This window comes from Scyliorhinus torazame, chromosome 2, assembly GCF_047496885.1.
Source record: "Scyliorhinus torazame isolate Kashiwa2021f chromosome 2, sScyTor2.1, whole genome shotgun sequence".
In the NCBI taxonomy this organism is placed as follows: domain Eukaryota; kingdom Metazoa; phylum Chordata; class Chondrichthyes; order Carcharhiniformes; family Scyliorhinidae; genus Scyliorhinus; species Scyliorhinus torazame.
Window position 1 is genome coordinate 226799744 of NC_092708.1, and position 16183 is coordinate 226815926.

Here is a 16183-nt window from a genome sequence, read left to right on the forward strand (position 1 = left end):
ATAACACGTTGAAAAATTGCGCAGGCAGAGGATACTCCAAAGGGCAACCGTGTATATTCATACAGGCCCCAGTGTGTGTTAATTGTTACATATGGTCGGGAGGCAGGGTCCAGCTCCAACTGCAGGTAGGCGTGACTCATATCTAATTTTGTGAACGAGAGTCCGCCTGCAAGTTTCGCGTAGAGATCCTCTATGCGAGGCATTGGGTATCGGTCGAGTCGGGAAACTGTATTCACTGTAAGTTTATAGTCGCCACACAAGCGAACTGTGGCATCTGGCTTCATTACTGGTACAATTGGTGCTGCCCAGTCAGCAAAACGGACGGGCCTGATAATACCCAAACTCTCCAAACGAGTGAGCTCCCCTTCTACCTTCTCGAGCAAAGCGTAAGGCACTGGGCGCGCCCGGAAATAGCGCGGCGTGGCTCCTGGTTCAACTTGGATACGGGCTATGGCCCCTTTTATTTTCCCCAAACCAGGCTGGAATACCTCTGGGTATCGTCCTAGCACCTCAGTCAACCCTCCAGAAACTGTTTGGAGGATGTGCTGCCATTGCAACCGCAAATGGCGCAACCAGTCCCGACCCAACAGGCTGGGCCCATGGCCACGCACTATGATAATTGGGAAACGCCCCTCCTGGCGTCCATAGACAACAGGGGTCATTGTAGTTCCTGCAATGTCCAGTGGTTCCCCAGTGTAGGTGGCCAACCTGGCCTGTGAGTCAGTGAATGTAAGGGTCTGTATACCCTGCTTGATGCGGTCGAATGTCCTCTGGGCGATCACGGAGACCGCTGCGCCAGTATCCAACTCCATCTCCAGCGGGTGGCCATTGACCCGTACTGTCACCTTAATGGGGGCCACACGGGGAGCTGCCACACAATGCAGCTGCAGGCAGTCGTCCTCCGTCTCCACGTCCTCAGGAGTGGTCGCCGCAGGTTCATCCACATGGAAGGTACGGCCTCTGGGCTGGTCCCAGTTACGGCCCCTGGGCTGGTCCCAGTTTCGGTCGGAACGACGGCGCCTCTGGCGTCCCCAGGACCGCCGTCCGCGACGGGGTCGGCGCCTACAAGTCTGACACGGACATGGCTCCTCATCCATTGGCTCTGGAGAAGGCTCCCTTCGGGGAGGAATGTCCGATGGCCACTGGCATCGGTCTGGTCGTTGCCTCGCCCAAGGTACCACAGGAGTGCGGGGGGACGTTTTTGGGCAGAAAGGGTTGCGCCCCAAGGCATGCACTTCCATTCCCTGTAGCTCCTGTACTCCTCGCTCTGCGCTCTCTCGGGACAAGACTATTTGTATTGCCTGTTGAAAAGTCAATGTTGGCTCCGCTAACAACTTTCTCTGGGTGGCTGCATTGTTAATACCGCAAACCAAACGGTCGCATAACATTTCTGACAAGGTCTCACCATAGTCACAGTATTCCGCAATCCCGCGTAGCCTGGATAAAAAAAAAAAAAAAAAAAAAAAAAAAAAAAAAAAAAAAATCGGCAAGGGATTCTCCAGGGGTCCTCTCAGCGGTATTAAACCGGCAACGCTGGACTATCGTGGACAGGGTTGGGTTAAAGTGTTGCCCCACTATATTCACAAGTTCGTCAAACGTTTTGGTGTCCGGCGCAGCTGGGTACGTAAGGCTCCTAATCACCCCAAACGTATGCGGCCCGCAGGCGGTGAGCAATATGACCACCTGGCGCTCGTTTTCAGTGATATTGTTTGCCCAGAAATAGTAACGCATCCGTTGTGTGTACTGGTTCCAGCTTTCCAGCGCAGCATCAAAAACATCCAAACGTCCGTACAGAGGCATGGTATAATAGAAAACAACTTCCAACCTGTATCCAACAAAAATCCAGGGAGGTGGCTTCAGCAGTGTAGACAGCTATTCACTTTTACCTTCGTCGCCAGTTTTGTAAGGGCCCCGAAGAATCCAGCACGAGTTTTAAGGATACAAAATAATAACATTTATTTACTATAACAATATATACATAACAGTAGCAGTAACTTCCCTTGCTACCTTCTCCTTCCTCCTGGTTCCTGGACTGGCCAGCTTATTTATAGTAGGAGTTTCTCCGCCCCCCCCCCCCCCTCATTGGGGAAGTTCATACTCCCATAGGATTGTGGGATAGTCATTAGTCCCCAGCCAATCGTCAGTAGGCAGGTTATAACAATTAGGAAAAACCTTGCATTAGGCACACACTACCTTAAAACTTACTCCCTCCCTGATGTCACACTATTTGGTCACACTTTCCATTACAAATTGCTTTCCTTAATAGAGGGTCCTGATGAAGGGTCATTAACCTGAAACTTAACTCGGGGGTTCCCTCCACACACGCTGCCTGGCCTGCTGAGAGCTTCCAGTGTTTTTTTCTGTATTTTCTACAATTGATAGTCTTCAATTTACCAAGTCGAACATAAGATCAGCAATTTTAGACTTCAACCTGCATTGCTCCCTTAAACGCACACATTGATGGTGTTGTGGCTCAGGATTTATATCCAGCACCAGCAATCAAAAGGTAATAGGGCAAGTAAAACATGGATGGTGGGAACATAGAAAGATGGAGGAACGGGAAGCATCCATTCAGTCTGACAGGCAGTCCCCTACCCACCCCCATATCCATTCAATTCTCCCTGAGGATCATAAGAACACAACAAAAAGAGGTATACATTCGCGGTTATAGGAAACAGTATCATTTTCTGCAACTCTGGCGCAATTTCTAAGACTATTTTTCCAACAGAGCAAATTCCCTGGCGACCTACAGAAGTTTGTAATGGAGTAAATCGACTGGGTTACTCTCTAACCTGTTGCAGTCGCACAGACAGGAGTTCCAGATGCGGATGGGGCAGTCAGGACTGAGCAAGAGAGACCCGTGAGTCGCCTGTTACCAGCTGAAAGCAAAGCCCCTCCCCCGGGCCACACTCCGGGCTGTTCCAACTCAGCAGGTCCACCTTCTGACAATGAAACACTGACAGGGAAGCCGACAGAGACATTGTAACAGCTGCCTGTGCCAATAATGGGAGTTTCACTCTGTAACCAAGCGACCCAGGACTCTCCATACAACTGCCTGTCACTCCCAGGCACAGGAAATCCTCTTCCAACCCGGGTTAATGAAACTTGTCCCAGTCGTGTCGAGAGCAGAGGGATGCACTCGGGGAAATTAGTGTCAGTGCAACATCGCCTTGAGATAGGTGAGTTGGGGAATGCCAGGCACCTACCCCGCCCCCCACTCCTGATCCCTCTGACATGAAGTGACAGAAACCCTGATTCCATAAAACGGGAGGGGGGACTCCCCTCTCACACCCGCCCCCTCTAAAATCAGTCCGGAAGATTAATTTGGTCATGCATGGGTTAACTTTAAATCCACCTACCCTTCTGGATGATGCACGTGAACTGAATTGCTTAATCGCAAATGCAATTAGGGTTAGGGCCACTGCAGATTTTAATTGTAATATCGAGATAACTGGAGGTGAATGCCCTCTACTGAGGCTCAATAAAGTCCATTTAATAGTTGATGCACGATCAATTGCACAAAGACTAAAGTTGGGTACAACTGTGGCTTTATTACAGTCAGATGCGTGGCCTCCTGCTGCAGCTGGCGAAATGGCAGGGCACTGGAGGTCGTGCATATTTATACAGTTCTCACTGGGCGGAGCCAGCTGGCAGGAGCTACCGGTGAACCTGTAGTGCAGGTCCTACCTTACATCCCCTAATACAGTGGTTCACCCCCTGTTAAAAATTAGTCCGGCGAGGGTGACGTGAAACTATATACAATTAGTGCAATTATGTAGAGTGGTAGGAATGATGGTCCGGAGTCCGTCAAAGGTTCAGCCGGTCCAGTGCTTTGGTGCTTCGTTGGGAGTGGCGTAACAGTGGCAGCAATGTCGGTACTGGCGGTGGTGGAGGTGGCACCGATGGCGGTGGTTGCGGTGCTGATGCTGGCCAGTCATCGGGGAACTCCGGGAGCATGCCGAAGTCCTCTTCGTCCTTTTGTGCGGAAAAGGGGAGCGGGGGATGGTCTGGTGTGGTCAATATTGGTGGCACGGTGGGGGGGGGGGGGGGTGGGGTGGGCATGGGGGGGGGGGGTTGGGGTGGAACCTGACGGTGCCAGGTCCCTGAGTGAGACAATATCTTGGCGACCGTCGGGGAACTCAATGTAGGCATATTGAGGGTTGGCGTGGAGCAGGTGAACCCTGTCCACCAAGGGGTCCGCCTTGTGGAGTCGGACGTGCCTAAGAAGAAGGACCGGTCCTGGAGCAGCGAGCCAAGTCGGGAGCGACACCCCGGATGTTGACTTCCTGGGGAAGGTACAAACATGTTCATGGGGTGTGTTATTAGTGTCGGTCGGCACAATAGTGACCGGATGGAGTGCAGAGCGTCATGGAGGACCTCCTGCCAGCGAGAGGCTGGGAGGTTCCTGGACCGTAGGGCCAGCTGGAAAGCCCTCCAAACCATCCCATTCTCCCGTTCTACTTGCCCATTTCCCCGGGGGTTGTAGCTGGTCGTCCTGCTGGAGGCTATACCCCTGCTGAGCAGGAACTGACGCAGCTCATCGCTCATGAATGAGGATCCCCTGTCACTGTGGATGTAGGTGGGGAAACCGAACAGAGCGAAGATGGTGCTGAGGGCCTTGATGACGGTGGCAGACGTCATATCGGGGCATGGGATGGCAAAGGGGAATCTGGAGTACTCACCGACCACACTGAGAATGTACGTGTTATGGTCGGTGAAGGGGAGGGGCCCTTTGACATCCACGATGAGGCGTTCAAAGGGGTGGGAAGCCTTCACCAGGCGCGCACGGTCTGGCCGGTAGAAGTGCGGCTTGCACTCCGCACAGACCTGGCAGTCCCTGGTGACTGTCCTTACTTCCTCGACGGAGTAGGGCAGATTGCGAGCTTTGACCAGATGGTACAATTGAGTGACCCCCGGGTGACAAAGGCTGTCGTGTAGGGCCCGGAGTTGGTCCACTTGTGCGCTGGCACATGTACCTCGGGAGAGGGCATCTGGGGCTGGTTGAGTTTACCGGGGTGATACAAGATCTTGTAATTATAGGTGGAGGGCTCGATCCTCCACCGCAAGATTTTATCATTTTTGATCTTGCCCCGCTGTGTGTTATTGAACATGAAGGCGACCGACCGTTGGTCCGTAAGGACAGTGAATCTCTTACCGGCCAGGTAATGCCTCCAATGCCGCACAGCTTCAACGATAGCTTGGGCCTCCTTTTTGATGGATGAGTGTTGAATTTCAGAGGCATGAAGGGTGCGGGAAAAGAATGCCACGGGTCTACCTGCCTGGTTTAGAGTGGCGGCAAGGGCGACGTCTGAAGCGTCGCTTTCTACTTGGAAAGGCAGTGACTCGTCCACTGCGCGCATCATGGCCTTGGCGATGTCTGTTCTAATGCGGGCGAAAGCATGTTGTGCCTCGGCTACGAGGGGGAATTGGGTGGTCTGGATGAGTGGGTGGGCCTTGTCTGCATAATTTGGGACCCACTGAACGTAGTAGGAAAAGAACCCCATGCAGCGTTTGAGGGCCTTAGGACAGTGGGGGAGGGGAAGTTCCATGCGGGGGCGCATGCAGTCGGGGTCGGGCCCGAGAAGTCTGTATTGGACTATATAGCCGAGAATGGCTAACCGGGTTGAGCTGAACACACACTTCTCTTTGTTATAGGTCAGGTTGAGAAGAGTGGCAGTGCGGAGGAATTTAACGAGGTTGGCATCGTGGTCCTGCTGGTCATGGCCGCAGATGGTGACATGATCTAAGTACGGAAAGGTGGCCGCAAACCGTACTGGTCGACCATTCGGTCCATCTCTCTTTGGAAGACCGAGATCCCATTTGTGACACCGAAAGGGACCCTAAGGAAGTGGAAGAGGCGACCGTCCGCCTCGAAGGCCGTGTATGGCTGGTCCAACTTCCGGATGGGGAGCTGGTGGTAGGCGGATTTCAGGTCAATTGTTGAGAAGACCCGGTACTGCGCAATCTGATTGACCATATCAGATATGCGTGGGAGGGGATACGCGTCGAGCTGCGTGTACCGATTGATGGTTTGGCTGTTGTCCACGACCATCCTGTGTTTCTCCCCAGTTTTAACCACTACCACTTGGGCTCTCCAGGGGCTGTTGCTGGCCTCGATAATACCCTCATTAAGCAGCCGCTGGACTTCGGACCTGATGAAGATCTTGTCCTGGGTGCTGTACCATCTGCTCCTAGTGGCAACGGGCTTGGAATCCGCAATTAGATTGGCAAAAAGGGAGGAGGGATCGACCTTGAGGGTCGCGATGCCGCAAACGGTGAGGGGGGGTAAGGGCCTGCCGAATTTGAGGGTGAGGCTCTGGAGGTTGCACAGGAAGTCCAGGCCCAACAGGAGTGCAGCGCAGAGATTAGGAAGGACATAGAGGAGGAAGTTACTAAATTCTACGCCCTGGACTGTGAGGGTGACAGTACAAAAGCCTCGGATCGGGATGGAGTGGGATACGGAGGCTAGTGAGGTCCTTTGATTGGCAGGCTGGACCACGAGGGAGCAGCACCTTACCGTATCTGGGTGAACGAAGTTTTCGGTGCTCCCGGAGTCCAGCAGGCACGAGGTCGCGTGGCCATTGATTTTAACCGTCGTCGATGCGGTGGCCAGGTTGTGCGGGCGAGATTGGTCCAGCGTCATCGAAGCGCGCTGCGGGTAGACGTCGGATGCTTCGGGTGGCGAGCGTGTGTGGTTCCGATGTCGGGCTGTCCGGAGACCCTGTAGGGGACAAGATGACGGCGCCCATGGTGCGCACATTGCGGGGTCGGGACACGATGGCGGCACCCATGGTGTGCACAATGCGGGGTCGGGACAAGATGGCGGCACCCATGGGGCGCACTTAGCCGAAGGGGGGCAAGATGGCCGCGCCCATTGGTCGCACATGGACCTAGGAGGAGAAGATGGCGGCTCCCATTGTGCGTCTGGCGTGGGGGAGGGGGCGATAGCGGGCACAATCGCAGCGACTGCGCGGGCCTGGCACACAGCCGCGAAGTGGCCCTTTTTTACTGCAGGCTTTACAAACGGCAGTGCGGGCCGCACAGTTTTGGCGTGGTACTTCTGCTGATCGCAGAAGTAGCAGCGGGGACCCCCGGGGTGCGCGGATCGGCGTGCGGCGCAGGCGTATTGGGAAGGCAGGGCCCCGGCTGAGGAGGTCGTCGGCGGGGTACAGGAGGGGTCGGCAGGAGTAGGAGGGTGGGCAGCGCGGCGGGAGGGGTACGATTGTATGTTACAGGATGCGACCATCATGGAGAGCGCCAAGGTTTTCAACTCCGCCAGTTCGAGCGTGGCCCCTTCCAGTAATCGTTCTCGGAAGCGATCCAACGCAATCCCAGTCACGAAGGCATCGCGCATGAGGTGATTCGCGTGTTTGGCAGCCGTAACGGCCTGACAATCACAGTCCCGGACGAGTGGAATTAGGGCCAGCCAGAAGCCTTCGATGAACTTACCAGGTAGTTGCGAGCTGGTGGCGAGTACATGCCTGGCGAACAGCGTGTTCGCCTTCTGCACGTTAAGTTCCTTCAGGAGTTCCATTGCTTTTGTATAATTCATGGCGTCTGGATCAACGGGAACACACTGGAGCTCAGTCTGGAGTACAGGACGTTTATCTTCTGAGATCCGTTGGCAGGGGGTCCGCCGCATTAATGTAGGCCTCAAAACATGCTAGCCAGTGAGCAAAGTCTTTCCTGGCATCGGGTGAGTGCGGATCCAGCTGCAGGCGATCGGGCTTAATTCGGATATTCATTCTGTGAAAAATCTGACTGTAACAAATTGATGCACGATCAATTGCAGAAAGACTAAAGTTGGGTACAACTGTGGCTTTATTACAGTCAGATGCGTGGCCTCCTGCTGCAACTGGTGAAATGGCAGGGCACTGGAGGTCATGCATATTTATACAGTTCTCCGTGGGCAGAGCCAGCCGGCAGGAGCTACCGGCGAACCTGTAGTGCAGGTCCTACCTTACATCTCCTGTTACAATGGTTCACCACAATAGTTTTAAATTAGAAAAATATCTGGAAATTTAAAACGGAAATACAAAATGCTGAATACACACAACAGCACGTGGTTTAAAAAGCACCCCCCCCCCCCCCCCCCACCACCACCACCACCACCATCCCAGCCACCAGAGACGGTGTGTCACTCACTTTAACATTTCATTGATCTGTCCTCAGCAAAACCTTAACTCTACTTTACAGATTTCAAAGTAAACCTGGTTCTAACCTTTCCTTCAGCCACCTTCGTCTTCACCAACATAGGTAAGGTAAAGTCGCCTTAATCCCAGATGACCATAGGCTGCTTTCCCCTTCCACTATGACTGGTGGTGATTTAACCTGAGAATCACCACACCTCAGGTAAGGGGCAAGGTTGAGAATGCAGGGCCTTCACGAATAACCTCAGCCGGCATGGGAACTGAACCCTTGCTGCTGGCCTTGTCCTGAATCACAAACCAGCTGTTTAGCCCACTGAGCTAACACATTTTGGTCAGAATGCTCACACCTAGGATGTCATATTCCACCTAGAATTCTCCCTTACTCTCTATAGATGTTTTCAAATTGAAAACTGTCAATATGACACTGGCTGTGTCAGTTTCCTCACTTACCCATTCTGAGCAATCTGCCTCTGAACTGTTAACACTTCATCACCCACATTGAACAATATTTTGAAGTCCACTCACTTCTTTCAGATCAAACATACCAAGCTTCCAGCTTGTTCCACTTTTCCACCTAATCACTTTCCAGCTCATTCTTTTCCCTTCATTGTGCTGTGGTTATTTTCTCATGTTTCCCTGCTTTTCCAGCTCTATTCATCCATAATATTTTCCCATCTTTCGGGAAGACCATAAAATCTGGAAGGTTAACTAGTTCCCGATCCTCCACAGATGCTTCCTGATGTTTCCAGCATTTTCTGTTGTAATTTCATATTTTCAGCATCTGTAGTATTTTACTTTATGAAGTTGGCCCAATATTTGCTTACATTGTGTTTGTACATTTAGAATTTTTCCACCCACAATGGTCTCTCATCTCTCTCTCACACAGACACACTGTACCAGATGTCATGTTAGTACAACTCACAGAAGCCATTTGTTTGTGTTATCTTTACCATGACTGGGTTTAGGAATTCTGACATCTGTTCCATGTTCACAGCCACAGCAGAACGAGCAGTCTTATATTTTGTAGTTACATTCAGGCTCACAATAGCCATATACTCGCTTATAGATCAGCAGTCAATTGTTGAGGGTGCGATTCTCCGGAAAGATTTCTAAGTGTGGTAGCGAGTGGGAACTGCTGCGGGCTTCCCAGCGCTCAGTCCGGCGCGGTCGGGAATGCTATTCAACGTTAATTGGTCCACGTAATCAGGCCCCGCGGGCTTCACGTCACAAATAAAGGCTCGCCAGCTGATTCGCCAAGACCACACTCGGAAGCCCGGCCCCCCGCTAACAAGGTCGAGCAGCACTCAAACAGCTCTTGCACAGAGAACCCCACTCAGCTCGCAGCCATAGCGCTGAGAAGACCAGCCCCAAGATTTGGAGACGCGGACCTGGGGAGGCTCCTAGATGCAGTGGAGGCCAAAAGGGATGTCTTGTTCCCCAAGGGTCCAGGAGGGTGAGCCACAGGGCAGCCAGTCCCCCTTGGGATGAAGTGGCAGTGGCCATTAACTCGGGAAGCGTGAGCAGGAGGATTGGCTTCCAGCGTCGAAAAAAGTTCAACAACGTACGCCGGGCAGCATGGGTGAGTTGACACGCCTCTCCCTGAAAACCCCCATTCCGCAATGCGACCAGCCTCCCCAACCCCCGATTTGCCCCAACCCACCCTTCAACTCCCTCCCTGCAACCTCTCCCTCCACTCCCTCCCTTCACCCCAACCCACCCATCAAAATAATGCTCCCTTTACGCCAGCCTCTCCCCCCACCCCCAATGTGAGCTGTACATGTCGCTAATGATGCCCTCACTGTGTCTCCGCAGGATAAGCGCTCCCACAATCGTCGGGAGAGGGCCCACACTGGTGGATGGGTGCCGGACATATGAACCATAATGACCTTCGAGGAATGGGCCCTGGAGGTTACGGGATAGGTTGAGGATTGGGCAATCACCAATGTAGAGATTGGCGAGCACCGCAGAGGTGAGGATCCACCAGTCCACACCCAGGTGGACTGTCACACATGAGTGATTCCGTACAGACTGACTCATCCCTCCCACTGACTTCATGTTCATTCTCCCGCAGGTCCTCCAGCCGATGGTGCCAGCCTGCCCGGGGTGGCCCCCTCCCCTGCCTCGAGGAGAACACCTCAGAGGAGAGCTTTGAGGATGCCACGATCATTGTGACACAGCTGTCACCCTCACCCTCCATCAGATACACGCACCTCGCTGGGCAACGTTAGTGGACAGACTTCTCGGGCACAATCTGATGATCACCACACAGCTGCTGATACACATCAGGTGGAAGCAGGAACCCCCAGGCAAGACAGCAGTCAGAGAGCTGTTGGATCCCCAGTCTCAGCTGGGTCCCAGCCAGATGCTGAGCATCTGGAATAGGTTTATCCGAAGCTGATGGAGACATTAGGGAGCGGCCGGGACATCCAGAGGGAGATGCCAGCAACACTCCAACATGTCCATAGCCGATTGGAGGAGTCCCAGACAGTACGAGCGCAGGAGATGATGCCGGCAATGAGTGGCACCAAGGCCAACACTGCAAGGGTGGCAACCGCAGTGGAGAGCCTGGTGCACGACATCAGCAGCATGAGTGAAGGTGTCCAAGATGTGGCACAGTCGGTGACAGCCATGGCTGAGGGCCTCAGTAGAATATCCAATTCGCTGGAGGATGTGACCCAATCCAGGTTGACCTTGATGAGATTCTGCGGGGCATATCGTCCTCTCAGATGGGAATGGCTGAGGCGCTGCGGAGCTTGTTCCAGTCGCAGGTGGGCATTGCTGAGGCACTGCAGGGCATGGCCCAATCACTGAGGAGCATCGCTGATGGCATTGACACCATGGTGTAGGCGAGTGTTTTTCAAACTTTTTTTCCGGAGACCCATTTTTACCAACCGGCCAACCTTCGGGACCCAACCCGGCCGATCTTTGCGACCCACGCCGGGTGACCCACGCCGGCCGACCTTTGCGACCAACGCTGGCCGACCTTCGTAACCCACCATTTTCTCTTACCTTGTTTGCTGCTGACAAAATGGAGGAATTGCAATCGCGCCTAAAGCACGTGATGTCAATGTTCGGGGGGCGTGACCTGCTCTCTGCCTCCCTTCAGGCGGAAGATTACATAGAATTTTTTTTAAATCTTCTGCGTCTCTGATTGCACAAATTCGCAGGCAACAGCCGCAGCAGCCAGCTTTTTTTTTTTACAAGTTCAGGGGTGGGGTTTATTTGATAAAGTTTAACAGGAAAAAAATGCAGAAACTGTAAGTGTTTTCATAGAATTTACAGTGCAGAAGGAGGCCATTCGGCCCATCGAGTCTGCACCGGCTCTTGGAAAGAGCACCCTACCCAAGCCCACATCTCCACCCTATCCCCATAACCCAGTATCCCCACCCAACACTAAGGGCAATTGTGGACACTAAGGGCAATTTATCATGGCCAATCCACCTAACCTGCACATCTTTGGACTGTGGGAGGAAACCGGAGCACCCGGAGGAAACCCACGCACACACGGGGAGGATGTGCAGACTCCGCACAGGCAGTGACCCAAGCCGGGAATTGAACCTGGGACCCTGGAGCTGTGAAGCAATTGTGCTAACCACTATGCTACCGTGCTGTCCCTCTACCGTTTTCATCCTCTAGAAATTGGAGGTTCACTACGTTTCACCTAAACATTACAATTAAAAATGTTTTTAAAAAAAGACACTTAAAAATCAATTAATTGATAAAGTTTCCAAATACGACCTGCAGGCACTTTGTTTTGGAATGTTTAAAAATCAAGATTAAAAAAGTTTGACATCTCTTGGTTGAAGTTACAGCTGCGGTGAAACCATCGTTGGATCACTCACCATTCTTGGAGTAAGAGACTTCCACTTCATCAGCATCAAAGTTCAGAAAGCAACCAATCACATCGTTCTCCCCAAACCTTTTGCAGCCGGCTTTTAACAATGTCGGCTGCGAACGGCCTTCAAAAAGGCTGCGACCAGATTATTAAAATTGCGGCCACGCTGCGCATGCGTGCCCGCTCATCGGTGCGCATGCGCAAAACTCTGCACATGTGCACCGATGAGCGGTCATGCATGCGCAGTGCGGCCGCATTTTTTAAGTTTGTTCGTGGTCATTTTGAAGGCCGCTTGCAGCCGGCATTATTAAAAGCCAGCTGCTACGGCCATTGCGCGTGGATTTGCGCAATGGGGAGTGCCGTGACGGATGGCTCCACGACCCTTCCGACACCTGCCCGCACCTCCGACTTTGACAATGCCTGGTGTAGGCAATGGGGAGCCACCAGGGCTGGCAGAGCCAGCTGCCCCGCCATCCCGAGGTGAACCCCAGGACCCTATGGGCACTCAGCGGTAGGAGGGGGCACTGGGTCGTGACCCGGACCCATCCTATGGACTGGCGAAGGTGGCCACCAGCTCCCCCGAGTTCCACACCTCTGATTAGGCCGTATCTCACAGCCAGCACCCAGAACGGGGTAGCACGGCTGTGAATGTGCCAACAACAAGTCCGCCGAGGACCTCTGGCCCCAGAGCCCCCAGAGGGTGCACACCAGGGACATCAAAGGCCACAGGATGTGGTAAGCAGCTGGCTGCCTCTATCTCTGATGTGCATTCTGGGAATACACCTAGACGTAGCGGTAGAGCGAGGAAGGCCAAGCACATCGAGGATCACTGTGGGCACTGGGGGAGGGGGGTAGGGTAGGTGGGGGGTAAGGAGTGAGTGCGCTTTGGGGCGTGGAGGGGGCATTGTGAAGGGGTGGGAGGGAGGGTGGGGATCGTAGAGCGGCACCATCAGGATAGTGAGGCAATGGTGTACATTTGTACGAGGAACATTAAAGTACCCTCACCGCAAACAGCATGACACTTCTGGCTCTTTGTTCTGCAATGCAGGCCAACCACCATCCCATGCCCCATCCCCCAAGGCATGCCATCCCATTGCCCCCCATCCGAGACACCCTGCCCATGCACACCTGGCCGTGGACATGTGCCTGGGTCTGGGGCCCATCCGCAGGCTGATTGAAGGTTGCCTGCTGCGCCTGTGCTGCTGCCTCCCACAATTTCAAGCACAGTGTCCATGCATCGAGGTAAGGTTGGGATGCAAGGCAATGGGCCCCACATACTACATGGCCCGCCCATCCACGGGGATCCACTTGAGATATGTGAAGTGCTCACTTAACCACGGTTGGAATTCCCTATTAGTGATAGCCTTCAGCCGCACGGCCTGAGGCCTCGACAGTCTGTGAGGATTATGGGTGGTCAGTGGGGCAGACAGGCAAGGACAAGGGTTGGCACAGGAATGGGTACACATGATCCAGCAGTTGGCATGCTGGCATGTAGCATCACCTTTTCCGCCCCGACGCTGAAACCATAATTCACCCCTTTATTACATCTAGACTTCACTACTCCAATGTATTGTTGATTGACCTCCCATCTCCAAAAACTTGAAATAATCCAAAACTCTGTTGCCTATATCCGAATTCATACTAATCCCCATGCACCTATCACTCCTGTGTTCAACCTACACTGGCTCCCACCTGAGCAATGGTTTGAGTTTAAAATTCCTATCTTTGTTTTCAAATCCCTCTGTGGCCTTGCCCCTCCCTACCTCTGTAATGTACTCCAGCCCTCCAAGACACCAGTGCTCTTGCAGTCAACGGACCAGGTTCAAGAGGTGAAATAGCCTTCTCCTGTTCATATGTTACTCTGAGCCGCTGACTTTAATCACTCCAGCTGCTGAGACAGTAAAATTTGGGGTGTTTCCCCAAACCTTCTTTACCCTTTCCTGCTTTAAAATTGCCTTAAAACCTCCCTCTATGACCAAGCTTTTGGTCATCAGTTCTAACATCCCCTTGTATGGCTTATTGTCAAACTTAGTTTGATAATGCTCTTATGAGCTGCTGTGGGACATTTGACTATTTGAAGGTAGTCAATAAGTTGCCCTGTTGTTGTTTTGCAACTGGTTCAGTGAGCTTCTCACCAGGGATCCAGCATGAAGTTCCAATTTCCCATCACATGACATTCATCATTATACTCAGGAGCCCAAAATGATCAGCTCCCGACTTCTCCTGATTCTTGGACTGCTAGCCACGAAACCATGTGCTAAATCATGCAGAACCACGAGCAGAATAACATCAATTGACTGATAAATCACTCACATTCTTACCCTCCAGCCACAATTTCCAAATGCTCTCTAGCTTTATGACTAACTCCCGATACACATTACACAGAGCTTTCTAAAACCTTTACAATATTTGCTGTATGATTCAGGCTTTGAGCCACAATTAGTTATTGTGTGCATGTAGCTCCTTGTAAGAACCATCCAATAAATCATAATCCCCGATCTTTCCCCAGAGCACTGCAACATTTTCTTTTGCAAATAAAAATCCAATTCCCTTTTGAAAATTACTACTAATCTGCTTTCTATTTTTGATCTTTGTTCTCAACACAACTAAGAATACTCACACATGAACTTTAACACAAAGTGACATCCACTCTCTGTTTAACTTCCTTTGAGTTGCATATAGTAGTTTGCCGACAATTTAAACACCCTTAAGAATCCACATATGTTCCGGGTGCGGCGATGACCAGCTGAGTCGCACGTTTCGGCAGCTCCCGGTGAAACGGACTTTAGGGCTCTTGATAGGAGCCCCAACGGCAATTTTGACGGCTAAAAACACTGTGCGGTAAACCAGAAGGGAATCCCCCCTGGACACGGATGAAAAAAGGAGGAGAAAGTGGCCGGATTGCAGTGGATCCTTTAGAACAGTGGCAAGGAAGGCAAGCAAAAACCAAGATGGCGTCAGAAGGTGGCAGTTTAACATGGGGCCCTGAACAACAAGAGTTCTTGAAATGCTGTGTGGAAGAGCTCAAAAAGGAAATGAAGAAAGAGCTGTTGGCCCCGATACTACAGGCGATCGAAGGGCTAAAGGAGGAACAAAAGACCCAGGAGCGGGAGCTTCGGGTCGTGAAGGCAAAGGCAGCCGAGAATGAGGACGACATACAGGGCCTGGTGGTGAAGACGGAGACACATGAGGCACATCAGAAACGATGTGTGGAAAGGTTGGAGGCACTGGAGAACAACACAAGGAGGAACAACCTGAGGATTCTTGGTCTTCCTGAAGGTGCGGAGGGAGCGGACGTCGGGGCATATGTGAGCACGATGCTGCACTCGTTAATGGGAGCGGAGGCCCCGGCGGGTCCGTTGGAGGTGGAGGGAGCATACCGAGTGATGGCGCGAGGGCCGAGAGCAGGAGAAATTCCCAGAGCCATAGTGGTGAGATTCCTCCGTTTTAAGGATAGAGAAATGGTCCTTAGATGGGCAAAGAAAACTCGGAGCAGTAAATGGGAGAACGCGGTGATCCGCGTTTATCAAGACTGGAGTGCGGAGGTGGCGAGAAGGAGGGCGAGCTTTAATCGGGCCAAGGCGGTGCTTCATAAAAAGAAGACAACATTTGGAATGCTGCAACCGGCAAGACTGTGGGTCACATATCGAGGGAGGCACCACTACTTTGAGACGGCGGATGAAGCGTGGACTTTTATTGTGGAAGAAAAACTGGAATGAGCGGGTTATTAAAAAGAACGTTTGAACAAAGTGGTGGGGCGAATGTGGGGGGCAAAGAGGGGGTTTAAAAGGGGGGGGAAAGAGGAGTTTTATGTACTAATCCTGCGATGTGGTAACTTTTCTCTCTCCCACAGGTGGTGATGGGGGGAGGAGGGGAGGTGGAGGAGAGGGGGCGTTGGCCATTGGGAGCGGGGCCAAGGGAGAAGCGCGGGCTTGGTTCCCGCGCTATGATAATCATGGCGGGAATAGAGAAGCAGGAAGGAGGGGGCGTCGCACGGTGCGAGCCGAGGTCACGGGGGGAAGCCGAGGTCGGCCAGAGTTTGCTGACTTCTGGGAGCAACATGGGGGGAGTAATTACGCTAGCGGGGGATCTAGCGGGGGGGTGGGAGGGGGGAATTACTGGGTTGCTGCTGCTGGGGAGAGGGGGGAGCTGATATGGGAGGGGATGGGCGGGGGGGCACCGCCTGGGGGAGATACAG

General features: G+C 52.7%; 1 protein-coding gene across 2 annotated transcripts in view; it reads right to left on the reverse strand.

Annotated features, from left to right (window-relative positions):
* The window catches only part of LOC140396157 (uncharacterized), a 193012-nt gene extending 190114 nt beyond the window's left edge, over positions 1-2898 (reverse strand). For both annotated transcript variants that reach the window (XM_072484403.1, XM_072484393.1), the window contains exon 1: positions 2793-2898. The gene's annotated coding sequence lies outside the window, so the exon portion shown is untranslated. The remainder of the gene's footprint in view (positions 1-2792) is intronic.
* Between the last annotated feature and the right edge of the window lie 13285 nt (positions 2899-16183).